Here is a 19,522-nt window from a genome sequence, read left to right as displayed (position 1 = left end):
AATTTCACTGAAATTGAGACTTTTCCAACAATCTTTAAATGACCTTAGATGTTCTGTTTCTGCTTCATGGTAAGTATCTACTTTGTAAATTTAAACAAAAATCGACCGTATAAAGGATATTTTACTCCATTGATGAGTGTATAAACTCGAATATATAACATTCTAGCTACGTGTCAAGCCCAACGCATTTTTCATTGGAAAACTCCAAGTACTCGGTCTTCAAGAACAACATCCAGGCCTCGAGCCGTGTGATACGACGACGAACTCTATACGTTCGAAGGGTCCTACAAAGTACGAAGTAAGTATACTATCATGCCGCGATCACCAGTTCGCCCATGCATGCAAATTAATCGGCTACCCCAATTTCGTTACCATCGAATCAAACTGAGAGGGAGTAGCTGAGTTTGGTTCTAGTTTCGGTTTAGAACAGGTTTATTTATTATTATCTTTATTGACGAGATTTGAAGCCCTATCCTGGCTCACCTCTTCAGAACAGTTAAGGTCATGCGAGAAAATTTTTATTAATTAATTCATTAATTATCATTAATTTGTATAAGAAAAATATTTAATATTCTCGACTCCCTGTATAGTGTTTCCAATTTGCTTGTCACACAAGATAAAATAATATTCAGGAAAATGGTAAGCAGAGACCGCAGTTTTCATTTGAAATCTGGATGTTAATAGAACATTAGAATGAAAACATGCCAAGTTCCAGTTTTAAAGTGAAGCCCATTTGTTTCTTGTTAATGGAGGTTAATGGTGTGATTTGAACACAGCTGTGAAATGTATCTAATCAAACATAGTGGGAAAATAATGGAATGATTCTGCTGCTAAGAATCATTGGTACTACATGGCACTGGTAAAACTAATTTTCTGTATCGAATAAAAAAGACCTATGTATAATTGTGAAATATTTGGACATTGAAGTTACATTGGACTTTTTCCCTGTTCTGATGATAAACATCCTATGTAACAGTCAAACTAAATTCTATTGATTTTACACATTGGTCGTTTTGTATTTTTTTGATTAGCTTCGTGTATTCAAAGATTTTTGCATGGGTATTCATGGGACATACAGATTAATTGGAATGCCATCATTTGCAGTGTTTATCTCGATTTTTTCAAAATTGTTACTTAGGTCCTTTTGAAAAGTTAAGCGAGAATTCTGCAAAGTTGATGACAAGTTGAAGCTTGCGAAGAAAATGTCGCTACTAGTCGATAATGAAAACGAATCGGACGAAGAAAGTAAAACAAGCAGAGAGGCGCAGAACATAGTCGAAGGTCAAGTTTTGGCGATGGTGGCAGCAGCGTTTTTGGTGTAACGCCGAAAGTTACACTGGCGTGAATCGATCTGGTGATTTTTCCAGGAACCAATGAAATTCCCAAGGTGCTTCTATAGTCCAAAAATGTTTATTTTCAAACTATTAAAAGTTTTTTTAAGAATGTCCACGGGAAATTGTTCCAAATATTGGCGGTCAATTAATCAGAATTTCTAAGGGTTTTTTAAATTTCCAATGAATATTCTTCAGAATTTCTCTAAGAAGTTTTCACGAGAAGCTCTCTGGAATTTTTACGAGGAATTCTCCTGAATTTCCAAGAAAAATCTACGGAAATTGCGGGAGGAAGTTCTTAGGTTTAAAATATTTCTACAAAATTCTAAAAATTGGCGTCTGGCAGATACGGTTGTTAGGCCGAAAACAGTTTGGTCAGAGAGAGAGAGAGCCGGGACATACGGCAGAAGATGTTACTTGCTGAACGGGTGCCACTTCCCAATTATCATTAACCACTTCTCACTTTTAACATTGACTATTGTTCGGCCAAACGACATGTTTGGCCTTATGACCCATTCAGCAAAAATTTACTGTGCTGTAGAATGGAATAGTTTCTGGTGGAATTCCTGGAGGAATTTCCGAAGTAATTCTTGAGGGAATTCCTAAAGGGAATATCGGAAAGGACTCATGAAGGTATTTCCAGCGAAATGTCGTTTGAAGGAATTTTTGATGGAATTTCAAACAGAATAGTTAAGGGGATTTTAAAGAAATTTCAATAAGAATTTTCTAAAATTCAAGAAAGAATTCTTAAAGGAATTTTCGAAGGATCTTTTGAAAAAAAAAATAGAGGAAATTGCTATGAAAATGTTAAAAAAACTCTGAATTGCTTTAGAAATGGAAATTGTGAAGAAATTTCCAGAAGATTTCCTAAAAGAATTTCTTGAAGAATTGCCAAAGAAATTTCTAGACAAGTAATTCCTTAATGGATTTCCTAAAAAATATTCTAAAGGAATTCTTTTAGGGTTTCTGGTAGGAATTTCTAGAACAATTTCTGAAAAAAATCCTTAGGGTATTATTGAAGGAGTTATCATAGGAATTTCCGGTGGAATTTTCTAAGAAACTCCTAAACGAATTCCCAAAAAAATACCTGAGAAATTTCTAAACCAATTTCTGAAGAAATTCCTACGCGAATATTCCAAACCTAAAGAAATTTCCGCACGAATTTCCAAATGAATTGTCAAAGGAGTTTCTGAAGGAATTCCCAAAATATTTTCCGTAGGTATTCCTGAAGGAATTGCGGAAGGTGCTTGTGAAGAAGTTTCCAAAGGAATTCGTAAATGAGTTTTTAAATGAATTATTTTTTAGCGTTTCCGAAGGAATTCCAAAAGGAAGTGTAATTCTTAAAGGGGACCGTCAGTAAGATGCGCGGCTACAAAGCAAGACCAGGGTGGTTGGGTTCGATTCCCGGATTGGAAATTGTCTCGACTTCCCTGGGCATAAAAGTATCATCATGTTAGCCTCATGATATACGAATGCAGAAACGGTAACAGTAACAGTAACGGTAGAAACCTCGCAGTTAATAATTGTGGAAGTGCTTAATGAACACTAAGCTGCAAGGCGGCAATGTCCCAGTGCGTGATGTAATGCCATAGAAGATAAAGAAGTAATTCTTAAAATTTCTTCTTTCAACATCCGGAGAAATTTAAAAAGAAATTTTTACATTAATTTCCGAAGTTATTTCCGGAGGATTTTTCAAGGGAGTGTCTGAAAAAGTTTTTGAAGGAAGTCTTGAAGTAATGTCCACAGGAATTCTTGGAGTAGTGTTGATGGAATTCTTTTAGGATTTTCCGGCTTCCTAAGTAGATCGTTGGGAATGTTTTGAACTTATTTCTGAGGGGGGTTTCTTGGTATTGCCTGGACGGAATTACTGGATTCGATTCATGGAGATGTTTTAAAGGAATCCCTCCAGGAATTTCCGGATGTACGAATAAATTCTTGAATTGTTTTTCAGGGGAATTTTTGCAGGAGTTTTAAAATGAATTACTGGACAAATTTAAAACGACATTCCCGGAACAATTCCAGAAGGAGATTTCGAAGGAGTTCCTGAGAGAGTTTCCGAAGGAATTCCTGGAGAAATCTATGAATTTCGTAGGAGACTCTAATAAGTATTTCTACGGAAATTCTATTTGGAATTTCTTCCAAAATTCTTTATAAATACTATCAAAAATACGTTCAGGAGCTCCTTCGAACATTCCTTTCGGAATTCCTTCTGAAATTCATTTAAATATTCCGTTTGAAATTCTTTGAGGAGTTCCTTCAGGTTCTTTTTTGAAAATTTCTTAATGAATTCAGTCGGAAATTCATTCAGGAATTGGTTCGGTAATTCCTCCATGATTCCATTTAGAGATTCCTGCAGGAATTCGTTCACAAAATCCTCCGTAAATTCTTCCGGGAGCTCCTCCAGTGGTTTCCTCTGGTAATAAGCTTGGATCTACAATACCAATCTCTTAATCAACATCCCAAGTAACATTTTAAGTTTTATTACGCTCTTGAAGACCATAATTTACTCTGCAAGACCATAATTACTCTGCAAATGTTACTAGGGATTGGCTGACTTAGACTCAAAAGCTACCCGACATCAGTTCTGATTTTGACATAGCTTTTGCCCAATATCGACTATCCAACACAGAACATGCTTAAAATCTCATCAACTCAATATTTTCCAATTTCTCGTGAGAATTATGAGGGTTGCGTGATTTAAAGAAAACAGTAGCAATAATGTCTCTACGTTTACACCCAACCAGCGACTGTTAGATTATCAAGGTAAATTGCAATTATAAGAATCTATCATTTTTGCATATGACCAGTTTTTATACAGGTTTTGGTAGGTTCTTATGCAAAATTGTTAGAAAATCTAACAATCACCGGTTGGGTGTATGTGATAAAATTAAATTTTATAAGATGATGTAATCCCGGAGACCCATAGTGTTACATAATCGACTCAGCTCGACGAATTGAGATGATATCTGTCTGTGTGTGTAATATGTATGTGTGTATGTGCGAGTGTATATGTATGTGCCCAAAATAAAACTTACTCATGTTTTAGAAACTTATCTTTAACCGATTTGCTTGCAACAAGTTGCATTCGACGGGGGAATCGATTCCAATTGTTTCTTATTAAAAATTTGCCAGATTAGACACCGGGATCAAAAGTTAAGTCCAAAAAAGGTTTTTTTTACAAAAACACGCTAAAATACTATCTCTCATTTTATTAGTGTATCTGAAGCACGAGAGCACGAGAAAGGCACCAACCCCAAGTAACACGGTCTGTTGTATGAGTGTAAAAAATACATCTTTCAGACATATACTGCCGTTCTACGCATAATTGTCCTATGTTACTTTCAAAGAAAAATCTCAAACTCGAGTCAATTTGTCCCACTGAAAAAATGAAGTTGTTGTTTGATAATAATAGTGGCTAAAAACCGTTTAAATAAGTAGTGATTCGTTTTATGTCCTGGAAAAGTGTTGCCTACGCTCATAACATCCCAAACATATTTCATAGTTCTTAAGATCCAATCGATTCTGAAATTAGTGGAACAAATTGACTCGAGTTTGGATTTTTCATTAAAGGTAACATGGGACAACTATGCGTAGAACGGCAGTATAGGTTTGTTACGTTTTTGGTATAAAAAACTCCTTTCAATATTTTCACACGACCCAAACAGCGCAAAACAATATTTATATTACGGAGAAAAAGAAAAATTTTTAGTGATGAACTTATTGTCATATGAAAAATCACTTTAATAAAGACCAAAAAAAAAAAAAAAAAAAAAAATTGGAGAGTTTCGCGGATATAACGCGCAGTGAGCGTTGATTGTAATTCTTCTTTTGAAAACATGTTTAACAATTATATTTGTTTTGCAGTTGAAAAAAATGTTCCTAAGAGGTTTGCCGTGTAGTCCGGAACTGTTCGGAATGCTTTTTACTGAATCTAACGAAGCGAGCCATGTCGAATTGGAATTTGTAATTCAGCATGATGGTCATCGATGTACGCAGATATCTGATTGAATGTTAGACTGCTACTAAACAAATTGTTATAGAAAAGTAAAAGTTAAATAAATAGAACAAAACAAGTATGGTGTGGGTCAGAATTGCAGTTCCATCCATTTTAATGTAAACGTATTAGACATGTCGTTCGTTCGTGGAATAATATTCGCACTAATTATAGCAATTGAATTGCGTTTTAAGCATAAATAGGTGAAGGTTTTTCTGTTATAACTCCTGGAGGAGTTTCCGGAGAAACTCGAGGAGCAATATAGGGAGGAATTTCTGGTGGAACTCCTGGCCGAAGAAACTCCTGGAGTCAAATTCTGAGAAACTCCATGAGGAATTTTCGGAGGAACTTCTGGATATTTTTTTGGGAAGGAACTCTTAAAAGAATTTCCGATGGAACTCCTGAAGGAATTTCTAAAAGAACTCCTGAAGTAAATTCCGAAGGAACTCCTGAAGGCATTTCTGGTGGAAGGCTTGGAAGAATTTCTGAAGGAACTCCCAGAGGGTAGATCGAAAGAACTCCTGGAGGATTTTCAGAGAAACTCCTGGAGGAGTCCATGGAAAATATTTTGGAAGATCTTTTGAAGGAATTTCTGGAGGAACTCCTGGAAAACTTCCCAGCGGAACTCCTGGAGGAATTTCCAAAGGGAATTTCCGGTAGAATAGGATAATTCGAAGAATCTCCAGAAGGAATATTCAGAGGAATTCCTTGTAAAAGTTTTGGGCGAATTTATGAAAGTTTTTCTGGAGTAACTCTTGGAGGAGTTTCCGGAGAAGCTCGTGGAGCAATTTCGGGAGGAATTTTTGGTGGAACTCCTGGCGGGCTCCTGGAGGTATATTCGGAAGAACTCCTGGAGGAATTTTCGGAGAAACCTCTGGAGAAGTTTTCGAAGGAACTTAGACACCAATTTCTGGAAAAACTCATTGAGTAATTAGGAACTCCTGGAGGAATTTCTGAAGGAACTCATGAAGGAAATTTTGTAAGAACTATCGAAGGCATTTTTGGATGAATTTCCGAAGGAACTCCTAGATGATAATTCGAAAGAACTCCTAAAGCAATTTTCAGAGGAATTCCTGGAGAAATTTTTGGATGAATTTCTGGAGGAACTACTGGAGAACTTCTCAGAGCATCACCTGAAGGAATTTCGGGAAGGAGTCTTGTAGAAATTTCCGGCTAAAAACCCTGGAGGAATTTCAGAAAGGATTTCGGGGAGGAATTTCCGAAGAAAATCCTATAGGAGTTACTGGTGGATCTTACGGAGGTATTTTCGAAGCAGTTTTTGAAGAAATTTCCAAAGTCATTTCTGGTGGAATTCCTGGAAGAATTTCCGAAGAAACTCTTGAAGAAATATTCGGAGGTACTCCTGGAGGAATTTTCGATGAAACTTTTAGAGAAATTTTCGAATGAATTTTCCAAGGAATTTCTGAAGAAACTCTTTGAAAAATTTCCGAAAGAACTCCTGAAGGAGTTTCGGAAGAAATTTCTAAAGGAACTCCTGAAGGTATTTCCCGAGGAATTCACGCAAGTATTTTTAAAAGAAGTCCCGGAGGATAATTCGAAGGAACTCCTGGAGGAATTTTCATTGGGATTCCTGGAGATTTTTTTGGAGGATCTTTTGAAGGAATTTCTGGAGGAACTCGTGGAAAACTTTCCTGGGGAACTCCTGGAGGATTTTCAAAAGAAACTGTATTCCTATTTCCTGGAGAATGGAATAATTCGAAGGATCTTTTGGAGGAATTCCTGGTGAATGTTTCGGGGGAATTTTTGATGCTTTTTCTGGAGTAACTCTTGGAGGAGTTTTCAGCTGAACTCGTGGGGTAATTTCGGGAGGATTTTCTGGTGGAGTCCTGGCATGTTTTCCTTAGGAACTCCTGGAGACAACTGAAACAACTCTTGGATGAATATTCGGAGAAAGTTTTGGAGGAACCTTTGGAGGAACTCCTGGAGAACTCCCAGAGGGTCACCTGGAGAAATTTCGGGAAGGACTCTTAGAGGAAATTCCGAAAAAAAAATCCAGGAGGAAATGAGAATTTACGAAGGAACTCCTGGAGGAATATTCGAATGAAAACCTTTTTCTGGAGGAACTCTTGGAGAAATGTTCGGAGGAACTACTGAAGAAATCTCTGGATGATCTCTTGGAAGGAGTTCCTGAAATCTGAAGGGGTTTTTGGACTAATTTTTGAAGGAATTCTTTTAATTGACAATGTGACAACGTATAAAATAAATCCACTATGATACACGCCATCACCGCTGATTGGAAACGAAGTGACGCAGCCACATCGCTGCCGACGACTAAAAATAATCTATCGCGCTGCTGCCGACAATATTTTTATCGGCGCACAGGTCTACTAACAATAACAAACGGACTAGTCAATTTTGATGGAGTTTGCTTTATCGTATATTATAATACACTGTCAATCAACTGTAATTTTTGAAAAGAGATAAAACAGTTTAAATCCAACAAAATGGCGCCTATTGTCAAAGCTTCTCGAATTTCGAGTAAACATAAGTTTCCCAACAGAATTTTTATAAGCAAAATTGACAGTTTGTAAAAAAATGTAAATCGGCATGTCAACAAAATCATCAAGAAGATCGGAAAGAAACACACTGTCAATGATTTGTCGATATCCAGAAACAGTAGAGCCTGTGGCAGCCCGAAAACGGAATATAAAGCTGTTGAAATTTAATAAATTGAGATTGTTATAAATATCGCAAGTTTCTGAGTTAGAATTGTTTCGTTAATAACAGGATTTCATTTCTAGAAGGTCAGATAAAATATTCAACGAAAAAAAAAACAGATTTCTATAAAGATTGATGGTTTAAAAAACATCGACAATATAAAGTGTCCTCTTTATAAACTAAACAGTCCTTATGGCGAGTTCGTTGGCTAGCTCTCGATGTTCTTGATAAACAACAGGGTCGGTAAAGAACGTTAATTGCATTAATCTTAAAAGATGTTAAAATGAGGTTCAAAATGCATATTTTAGCTAAATTGCTATAATTAGGATATTTTCTGACAAAACAAATGTCAAAAAATGAGCATGTTATGACGTTGTTCGTAAAATCCTCCTATTGTGAAAATGTAAAACGGAACATCTCAAATAATCAAACAAATGTATAAAATCAACATGTTATCAGCAAGTTGTAAGGATGTAGTATGGAACATCTTCAATGATCAAATTGATGTATGTTTAGCAAAACCTTTTCATAGCTTTCCTCGAACATAACAAGTTTTGTATTTAATTTTCCCGACCTTTGTACAACATGATTCTTAGATCTTCGCTAATAGTGATGTTTTCGGTGTTACTTGGGACACTGTTAGGTGGCTCAATTAGGGTTTTTCATTTTGATATTTATTTTTTATTATCCCCCCCCCCTCTCCTTGATCTTTCGGAGACTACTAGGACATATTTTTTTTATTAAATATTTGTAATGGCCTTTGTGTGCAAAGAGAATTCATACACAGAAATAAACTAACAAATGCACAAAAGTACAGCGATTGGTGTTTTTTTTTCAAAGAACGTTAGAAGCTGGACTGAGTTACAAAAACTATTCCCAAAACCGAATGATATCGATATTTGATTGATTGTTTCGAATCTGTACATCCAGATACGCCGACGAAACGCCCTCGATGCTGGAACCGATTTCACCACCGACTGGGAGCGGCCAGTTTCGAATTGATTAGCCCTATAGCCAAAGTGAATGGAAAGAGTGTTCTCCGTCTCCATAGCACGGCACTACTACTGGAACCCTTGGCTGTCGTTCTGCTTAGTTTAGTTTAGTCCACTTCATAACTGTTCCAGTATCTGGACCGTTGCACAGCAAACGCATCGTAAATTCGTCTGATTCGAGCCCAACGCAACGTCAGAAAAGCTGTCAGCAGCACAGCGGTACCTAAGTCCTAAACCAGCTGGCCGAGACCGTTTGGTTGTTTTTGATGAGCAGCGCGGCGACGGCTACGTCGCCAACGATCAACAGCTGCCCTAACTGAGTGGATGAAGCAAGCGCTCGAATTATTTCATTATTCGCATTAATTTGGAGCTGGTTCGGCTTGCGTGTTTCGTCCAAATATTCGTCCGTATTTGCTTTCTCTTTCAGTTCGCCTATCGAACGGTAAGCGCCACTGCTTGTGCTGGCTGTTAGCTGCGATTGTTTTCCCGTTACGTTGTTTGTTTTGATAAAATATACGGAGCTCGATTCACTTTTCACGCGCCAGAAATTTGCCAAATTTTGGGATAGGAGGGAATTGAGTAATTCATCCACGTGCCGGGGGATTTTTGTTTTTAAGCTAGATTGATTTCATCATTACGGAAATTATGTAACCATATGGGTAAGATGCGCATTGGGCAGTAAAGCCACGCTTAAGGTGACTGGTTTAAGTCGTAACAGTTATATGATAAATAACTTCAAGCATTATCAATTGCATTAGAAACCTGATTAGAAACTATTTACTCTGTTGAGTGAAGCAAACGGATTGTGACCTACAGATACTCACATGATTGCGCAAAATAATTTTAAAAGTGACCCTAATAGCATAGAAATGTAGATCACTGCCAAGAAATCGCTCCATGTCAAACCGCTAAATGGAATGAAATGGCACACATTCAGCACATTACGCTTCCCCGTCCAGCAAATTTATCACCCGCAGGTCCCCGGGGATCCGGTTGCGGTTTGACACCGTTATATCGTTAGTTTAGAATGAATGCAAAAACTGGACCCTCCAACAACGCAACGGGACGGGACGGGACTAAACGCAGCCCAGCCGCAGTCCATGCATGCTGGATATTGGATGCTTCTGCTTGCGTCAACGTTTTATGCATACCTGAACCGGGAAGAAGCAGAAGTGGCGCATCCCAACGTAACTCCTAAATGGCTCCAAGCTTTAATCTGCACAAACTTGTTCGATAAACCCGGGCAAGATTAATACCGGATTAGCAATAAATTAGAGCTTACCCATCGCAATTCGCAAACATACACATTCGCCCGCGTAGTATGGCTGGGCAGGTGGATTGCAGCAACCAGAGAGTGAAATAACGTTTCTGATTAGGTTCTGCGCTCTTCGTCGGGTGGCTCGATCCCGGTGGTTGTAAATCCACATGTAATACATCTCCGAGCGTTTTGTTGCGATTATCGGGTTATCTAGGTAAACAACTCTGGTTGGATAGTTATGGGGAAAAAGCGGAAGATTAAAGCATTCCCGGTGTTTTTTATAAACATTCTTAGACACCTCCAGGTGTCGTAAATTTGAATAAGAAATTATTTATACTAAGAAAAATTGATGCAGAAAGAAAACGTGATTTAAGAAGCATAAAACCGCTTTGTGATATGAAAACAAACCTTCAAACGTTGGTGGCTTTTTGGTTACCGTGGACCGCCGGTAATTTCAACGGCAATTAATTAATCATTTTTAATTAGAACTCCTTATAACTTTATGAGTATCAGATGGGCTGTCCATTTTGGTATTTTGTTTGGATTTGTGTTCGTTTCACAATCTTATTTTCCATACCACGTGCTAATAAACATTTTATTCAGTCTAAATTTTAGCGATGTGCAAACAGACATAGTTCAAATTACATTCGAAAAGGTCAAATTATCAGAGATCCTAGGATTTATTTCAGAATGTTGATCCACGGATTTATTTCAGAATGTTCTCTTGTGTGAATAATTCAATAACAATTCATTAAAAAATTGCCATCATATATCAACAAATTTTGGTTCTGACTGCAATTCCAAAACTCAAGGGATAGCCATGCATTAGTGAATTATTGCACTTTTACCGACCAGGGCGTGCTGAACCACCTTCTATTGGTATTGTATCCACAATACTTATGAAGTATGTACGATACCCTATGACATAATCTTGTTTTACGATCGTAATGCGTTGATCCTCCATTTCGTTATTTCCAAAACAAATTCCAATGTTTGTGTACAGTTTACGATACTACCTCACGGCATGTGCGTACGGACGACAGTTGTTTCCCGAATATCAATTAGTCAGATTATTATTAGAATTAGCATTCAGTGCAAGCAGTGCAATCGCCTTTGCGTTGCAACCCGGTCTGGTCTCCCAACTACTGTCGAGAGAAGCGCGCCATTAAAAGGGGAAGCAAAGATCAATAAAAAACAATGAACCGATTCACGACGAGCTGTTTGCCTGGAGTAAACAGTTGTTGATAATTTTATGGTTCATGTTTCGGGTTCGGAAAATACAAGAAGTTATATATTGATGGTGATGGCGATGATGCTGAGTTGCGGGAACGTTCCATGTTTCACCCTCTTGGCCATGATTGATGGTTGCTAATTATGGGGTTTTCAGACAGGAGTTGAGTTGTTTGTTTAAGGTTATGTTGGCGTGCAGTTTTGGGTTATGGCTTAGTTGTAGGTGGAGTTCTTATTTGTTGAATTTTTAGATGCAATCGTCGTCACCTTCTGAATGCCATGATAATTTATAAAATACCAGATTAGCCACTCAAATCAGTGACATAGCCAGGGGGGTATGGTGTTAAATATCCTCCCCCCCCCAAGGCAAATAATTAGAACTATTTTTTTTTCTCCGTGAAAACTAAGAAAAACTTGGAATCTAAATTTCGAAGGATTTCCCGTTGAAATCTGAAAAAAAGCTTGTTAAAATATAATTTTTGAACGGAGAAGAATCGTTGGGCAGAAAGCCATTTTGCCGAATGTCACAACGCCCAGCAAACATTGGAGGAGAATAAAGCACTAATATGACTATTAAAAATAGCACGGACACCGATCTTCTAGCAGGACAATAATGCACAGTTGATTTCATTGTCGCACGCTATAAAGCTGCAATTTATTAATCACATTAAAGTACATATAAACACTATTAAATAATATTCACTTACATCTTCGGTGTTTCTGATACGGAACCGGACCGTTTTACGAGTGCTATTGATCGTAGCATGTCAACAACGCAGTGAATGTAACACTTGGCGAGCTTGGCCACATACACAAAAAATAGATATTATGTCAGGGGTTTGCAACACAATTCTTACGTAACACTCCCCCCCGTAACACTTCGCATTATAATATCGGAGTTTTACTTAAAATATGTGCACTTGTCCAGATTGACACATGTGAGAATTTTGGGATTTACGCGCACTGAGCGAACAAACCATTGACAAAGAATGGTACTTTTGCCACTTCAACCTATGAGACATGCATTCACGCTAGCCGGCTTACGACCCTACGATTCAAATAAGTTGGTTTGTAGAACGGCCTGCTGAAACTAGCTTCGCGTTGTCCAGTATATAGTGGAGGCACCTGTCCAGTAGTCATGCGAGTTGTTCTATGGCTCTTCTGCTACCGATCTCTGTTCCATCTGAGCTGCATCATAGTGAGGTTAGCTCCAATACAATGGGGATGATAAAATCGAAGATCTTTATAGTATTAAAAATAGCACGGACACCGATCTTCTAGCAGGACAATAATGCACAGTTGATTTCATTGTCGCACGCTATAAAGCTGCAATTTATTAATCACATTAAAGTACATATAAACACTATTAAATAATATTCACTTACATCTTCGGTGTTTCTGATACGGAACCGGACCGTTTTACGAGTGCTATTGATCGTAGCATGTCAACAACGCAGTGAATGTAACACTTGGCGAGCTTGGCCACATACACAAAAAATAGATATTATGTCAGGGGTTTGCAACACAATTCTTACGTAACAATGACCAAAATTAGTTCTCTATAGCATATATAGCTCAAATTGTTTGTTGGTAAGACCGAAAGTTGTTTGGTCTAATATGTCGTTTGACCAAAAAAACTATTTTGCTGAAGCTCATCTAGTCTTAAATTATTTAGCCGAAAATGTCATTTGGACGAACAGTTCCTTTGGCTAAAAAAACAGTGCCGAATAGCTAATTTTTTGTTTTGCAGAAAGGACATTTTCGGGCCAAATGGCTCTTTCTGCCAAACGACCATTTCTACCAAACGGCATTTTTGGCCAAATGATCTAGTCGGTCAAATGACTCTTTCGACCAAACGACCATTTCAGCCAAATAAACTTTTAGGGCAAACAACTTTTTCAACAAATTAGCAATTCTGCCGAATAAGCCTTTCAGTTGTTTGTCGCTTTCCGTTAAATATAATTTTCGGTCAAACCATTTTCGATCTAATAACGTTTCGGACAAACTTTTAATTCGGCCTAATGGAATTTGACTAGATGATTTTTGGAACAACCTGTTATTCGAATAAATAGTGTTTCGTCGAATGACTATCGGCTAAACGACAGGTAGGACCATTCGGCCGATAGACACAAGGTCGAATGTTGTTTGGCCGAATAAACCATTAGGTCAGAACCCACTAAGCAGACAATTTAATTTAGCTGAAATGGACATACGACCGAAAATGTCGTTCATCCGACTGGCCATTTGGCCGAAAAAGTCGTTCGGCTAAAAAGTTGTTTGGCCGAAATGGTAATTTGGCAGAAAGGTCATTTGGCCGAAAATGTTATTTTGAAGTGGAGAAGCTCATCATTTTTTTCCGACGAAAATCAAATAACTATCCCGTTGATGTCTTGAAAACGTCATGAGAAAATGCAGAAAAAATCTTCAAGAACCGAACGTAAAAATCTCCATGCCGATTCACGCCGCAGGCTAAAATGGCTTTCGGCGTGACGCCAAAAATATCATCACCGCCGGTTTTCGGACCGGCGCACACCTCTAGTTGCATCTGCGGATCAAGGTCAAGCACAAGAAGCTGAGAAAACTGAAATATTCTGAATGATAGTATTTGATACACGCGGGACGCTAAGTCGGACAGAATCAAAGTATGAATAAAATCCATAACCAGTATAAAAAATGAAGCATTGAAATTGCCTCAACAAACGCAATTGAGAAAACCCCCAGACCAACTTTTTGGCTACGCCACTGACCTAAGTATTTTTAGAAATTTTTATAATAAAGGGGTCAAATGCAAAGGGGTGTAAGAGACAAAAAAAATAGTATTGAGAAAAATGGGTGCAAAGTATTTCGAAACTTTTTCGCTTCATACAAGTTTGTATAAAATTTTAAAAAATATACAAGTTTTCTGTGAATTTGCACATTTTTTATAAACATCGTACACATTACATCAACATATTGCGGCGAAGCTCAAGAAGCAATTATTGTTATAGTCAACACAAATTTGGCCAAAATGTCACCTTACCCCCAAAAAATGGAAAATTAATCATGTTTTTTTTTTCAGAATTCCACAATTCATTAAAGTTATCTAAATGCTTTTGAATTGTCTTCTCAACGAAAACGAAATGGTGGCTGAAGAGAAGTACCAGCTTCTCGCTTCATGCTAGTGGACTGGGAGGAGATCGACGCCACCTATCGTGCGCATGATCCAAAACCCCGTCAATAACAAGAGGGATCCTATGATCTCCGGATGTGGAAGAGGCGATTGGGGCGGCCTTGCGGCAGATGGCCACCAGCACGCGATGATGGAACGACAGGATGCCTACCTTGACACCGGCAGGAGTGGATGAGAACAATCCAGAAGTAGCTTCCACGTCCTGGTAGACGGTCAGCGATGTGGTTATGGTGGGCAAGGCAGGTTGGTTCCATTCCGTACAGAAGGCGGTTATCTATGCCAGTCGGTCCTCTCAGCAGGGCACGTGTCCTATTGATGATATTGTGGGGCTTGGACATGGTTCCGGCCAAATTAATATAAAAGCTTGAAAGGAAGGTTAGACCCCAGCCAGTCGGTAGAGTTACTAAGAACTTTAATGATTTTGGGGTTGAGGATAGAGAATTTCCATACGTGCCCACTGAGATACTTGCTGGCAGTCAGAACCCTACGGCCCAAAGAGAGAGGGTGCTAATGTACGATTCGTTAGCCCTACTAATATTGACGATATTCAATATTCAGCGCCAACGGACTGAAAGATCCACACACACTTGAGTTATGTTCGCCCTAATTCGACTAGCTTCTATGGTGTTTCTAACCCGATTTGAATTTTATTGAACTAACTAGGTTCAATCTGTATTTTCTTCAGAAATTCCTTTATGATACAGATATAAACATCTGTATAGCATCTGTATATCTTTTTTTTCACCATATATAGCAAATTTGTATCCTCCAAAACCCCTACAAATCATTTTTAACAATGTTGGTTTTGGAGCAGATAAAGTCAAAATTTTTACCAAATTTTGTACCAAAATATTTTACCAAACTAATGAATCAGGCAAGCAAATGAAGCGGGTAAATATTGCATTGACTGCAACCATTTTTACGTTTCCAACGGTCATATACAAAATCTGTCAAAAATTGATTATAGTAGAATAAGGTACACTGGGGTCGCTTTTACGCTGAAGTATTTTGTTAATTTCTCGGTCTACCTCAATTTCCACATCCTTTAAATACCACTGATTGCTTCGTGTTTTTTTTTATCGTGGGATAAATTCAATGATTTGATAAATCCTAAAGCCCGAAATAGCCGAATACAATTATTTTTTCTTAAATCATGTTTATAGTTATAAAAATGATACCGTTACGATTCATATTACGAACACCTAAGCAATTTTTCACTTCGAATGTCTCTATGGCACTTGAAATAAAATATATTAAGAGATTAATTGATTCCATTGGTCAGTGAAAGCATACCATTTCCATATAAGTGCATGATTACTACATTTTATATATTACACTATCGGGGAAGGTTGGGCTGCGAAATGGTGAGTTGACATCTGGGAAGGAGCGACCTACACAGCTCTGGTCCTCACAAGTTCCAATCTCACGCTTCCACGGATCTTCCGATGACAATTGACCGCCAGCTAAGGGTTGCGTACTTAGCTGGTAGTGCAGCCTGGGCACTGTTGTCCTTCTGACATCAGCTAGAGTGAGTGGTTGCGACCAACGGGACCATCGTCCCTAACCCCTAATCCCAAGGCGTCAAGCGACCCTTGCCGAGGAGATGCATGGCCAGGGGGGCGAAATAATAAGCTAGGCCTTGTTACATTTCCAATGTTCCATAGTAGTTTTTTTAATTATTAATAGGCCATCAATTATTAATAGGAGCTAGATTTATATTTATTAAATCTGCCCATCGACACGCCGTCGACAATTCGCAATGGTTAAAGCACCTTGACGTGATATCTGGCGTCAGGGTAGAAGAAAAAGAGGAAACGAGTCCGGCTTCCGACTCAGATGTGCTGATCGAGGTCGCTCTCTTGTGTCATGGCTTTCGATAGAAGCAGTCGATTCCCGCGAGCGAAAAATCCAGAAAATTAAACTGTGAACTCGGTGATAAAAAACCAACTGTCTAATTCCCCGAAAGGACGATTCTCTGGTGTCGGTTGGTGTCTGGGACTTCCGTGAAGGTCGAGGGTTGTACTGCAGTTATTCCGGTTTTAACGGGCGAACAATTAAAAGTTATCCGTCCTCCGGACCGCGTGTGATTAAGTGAGCCCGAGGTTGTCCCAAAAGAACCCATGTGAATAACACGACAATTGTGGCCAACGTGCGTTTAAAGACCCGCCGATTAAGAACCCGCGAGTTCTAGCACCCGTTTTCAAGGGCGTCCGTCTAAAACCCAGTCCGAATCCTCTAGTGTTACCCATATCGCGTGTGCACCGCGTGGAGGCTGTGGTTAACCTCCAAAACCCGCCCCAGCTCAAGGAGTAGAGTGAACCAGGCGGCCAGCATCCGACGGCGTAGGGCCATCGTAACAATAATTTGTAGGCTAGGCAGCCCCTGGGATGAGATTCCGGTAAGTCTGCATGCTTTGTTTTAGCCTTGGCAAACCCCTAACTTATAGCCTTTAACGGAGCCTGTGGGGTACCTGGGCACCCTCCACAGTAATTGTCCCTTACCGCGTCATGCTGGGCTCTGGCGTGGTGGACCTCTTTTCCCGAGCAACTCGTGGGACCAAAATGGAAAACCAAGTCAATTCTTCAATTAGTGGTAGTAGTGTAGGCGCCAACCCCTTCGCAAGAGGTGGGTTGTTCAGGTCTCCGCCTAGGAGGCCAGAGGCAATAGTCGGCAGCTCAGTGCGCAGCGCCAGCGTGGGTCACTCAACCTTCCTCTCGGCTAGAAAAACGCCGGTAGGGGTTATTGACGGCCCATGGCTTGTGGAGGCGATGAACCGCAAACGCGATGGGCTTTCGGCCTTCGAGGTGGCGACGGAACAGCTAGACGCCATCATCGACTTTGCGTCATCGAAGCATAATATCAGCAAGGACCTCAAGAGGAGCTTGCAGAAACTTCGAAAGTCGATGCTGGACGCCAAGCTGGAGAGGGCGGTCGGGACGGCCAAGTGTAAACCCGTGAAATCCGTGGAGTCGAGGTCTACCCAGACTGAGGCCCAAGGATTCGCGGACTCGGGCAAGGTCGAATCGACCGAAGGCGTGCCAGCGAAGACGGTGGTACCAAAGTCTACCCAGACTGAGGCTCAAGTATTCGCGGGTACGTCGGGGGTGACTGCTCCAACACACTGCTGGGTGACTACTCCAACTGCTCCGACACAAAAACGGGGGAGACAGTCTCCAGGGGATGAGCTCCCTGGGGGCCGCTCCAAAACGCGGAGGGTACTACTCCGAACAAGGGTAGTGGGGCTGGGAAGCTGAACCCCGGCCAGGTACCTCCAAAACCGGGGGAGGAAGGAACTGGAAAGGTCCGTCCACCCAGGAAAGACGGTGGTAAGCCGCACCAGACCAGGGAAATAGAGGGGGATGACGCCTCCTGGACCCTGGTCAAGAACAAGAAGAAACCGAAGACGTCAAGGGCCGAAAAGAAGACCCAGGCGAATGCGGGTAGCAAGAAGTCTAGGGTAGGCGCCAATCGCTCCAGGGGCGATGCCCTTGTCATCACGGCGGACGAGGCTAAGTACTCGGACGTCTTGAAGGCGATAAGGAGTGACGTCAAGCTCGGTGAACTCGGTGCCGACGTACGTCGAATAAGACGTACCCGGATGGGCGAGATGATCCTCGAGCTGAAGCGGGGCGTCTCGCAAAAGGGCGCCGCCTACAAGAAGTTGGCGAAGGAGGTCCTAGGCGAGACAGTCAAGGTGAGGGCACTCACGACGGAGGTGAATCTAAGGGTTAAAGACCTGGACGAGATCACCGAAGTTGAAGAGCTCGTCACGGCACTGCGGCGACAGTGTGAAGTGGAGACGCCCACCGCAGCCGTTCGGCTACGGAAAGGTCCGGCAGGGACGCAGGTAGCATTGGTTCGGCTATCTGCAGCGGACGCCTTCAAGGTAGTCAAGTTAGGGAGCGTCAAGGTGGGATGGTTGGTATGCCCTGTGGGCATATACGAGCAACCCGAAGTTTGCGTCAAGTGCCTGGAGCCGGGGCACAAGCAATGGGACTGCAAAGGCCCTTACAGAAGCAATCTCTGCCGACGCTGCGGATTGGAGGGACATAAGGCACAATGCTGCACGAACCCTCCCAATTGTTTGATTTGTTCCAACAAAGCTGTGAACAGCAAGCACCCCATGGGGGGTTCGATGTGCCCGGCGTTTAAGCGTGCTGCAAAATCACAGTGCAGGTAACGCAGCTGGCTTGCTCGGCCTCGCCCGAGTGTTTGGTGTGCGCAGGTTTAGAGGAAACGACAGAACAGGTGTTGTTCGCGTGCTCACGTTTTCGCGCAATGCGTGACCACATGCTTGCCACATGTGGTCTGGACACTATCCCGGACAACCTAGTTCGGAGGATGTGTAAAGATGAAGCCGCACCAGACCAGGGAAATAGAGGGGGATGACGCCTCCTGGACCCTGGTCAAGAACAAGAAGAAACCGAAGACGTCAAGGGCCGAAAAGAAGACCCAGGCGAATGCGGGTAGCAAGAAGTCTAGGGTAGGCGCCAATCGCTCCAGGGGCGATTCCCTAGTCATCACGATGGACGAGGCTAAGTACTCGGACGTCTTGAAGGCGATGAGGAGTGACGTCAAGCTCGGTGAACTCAGTGCCGACGTACGTCGAATAAGACGTACCCGGATGGGCGAGATGATCCTCGAGCTGAAGCGGGGCGTCTCGAAAAGGGCGCCGCCTACAAGAAGTTGGCGAAGGAAGTCCTAGGCGAGACAGTCAAGGTGAGGGCACTCACGACGGAGGTGAATCTAAGGGTTAAAGACCTGGACGAGATCACCGAAGTTGAAGAGCTCGTCACGGCACTGCGGCGACAGTGTGAAGTGGAGACGCCCACCGCAGCCGTTCGGCTACGGAAAGGTCCGGCAGGGACG

At 41.0% G+C, this 19,522-nt stretch overlaps 1 protein-coding gene across 14 annotated transcripts in view; it reads right to left on the bottom strand.

The window, feature by feature from the left end:
* The window catches only part of LOC134220273 (disco-interacting protein 2), a 571,865-nt gene that overhangs the window by 138,260 nt on the left and 414,083 nt on the right, over positions 1 to 19,522 (bottom strand). The gene's annotated exons all lie outside the window — the stretch shown is intronic.

This window comes from Armigeres subalbatus, chromosome 3, assembly GCF_024139115.2.
Source record: "Armigeres subalbatus isolate Guangzhou_Male chromosome 3, GZ_Asu_2, whole genome shotgun sequence".
Taxonomy (NCBI): Eukaryota; Metazoa; Arthropoda; class Insecta; order Diptera; family Culicidae; genus Armigeres; species Armigeres subalbatus.
Note: the sequence above shows the minus strand (reverse complement) of the source record. Positions and strands in the feature narration are given on the sequence as shown.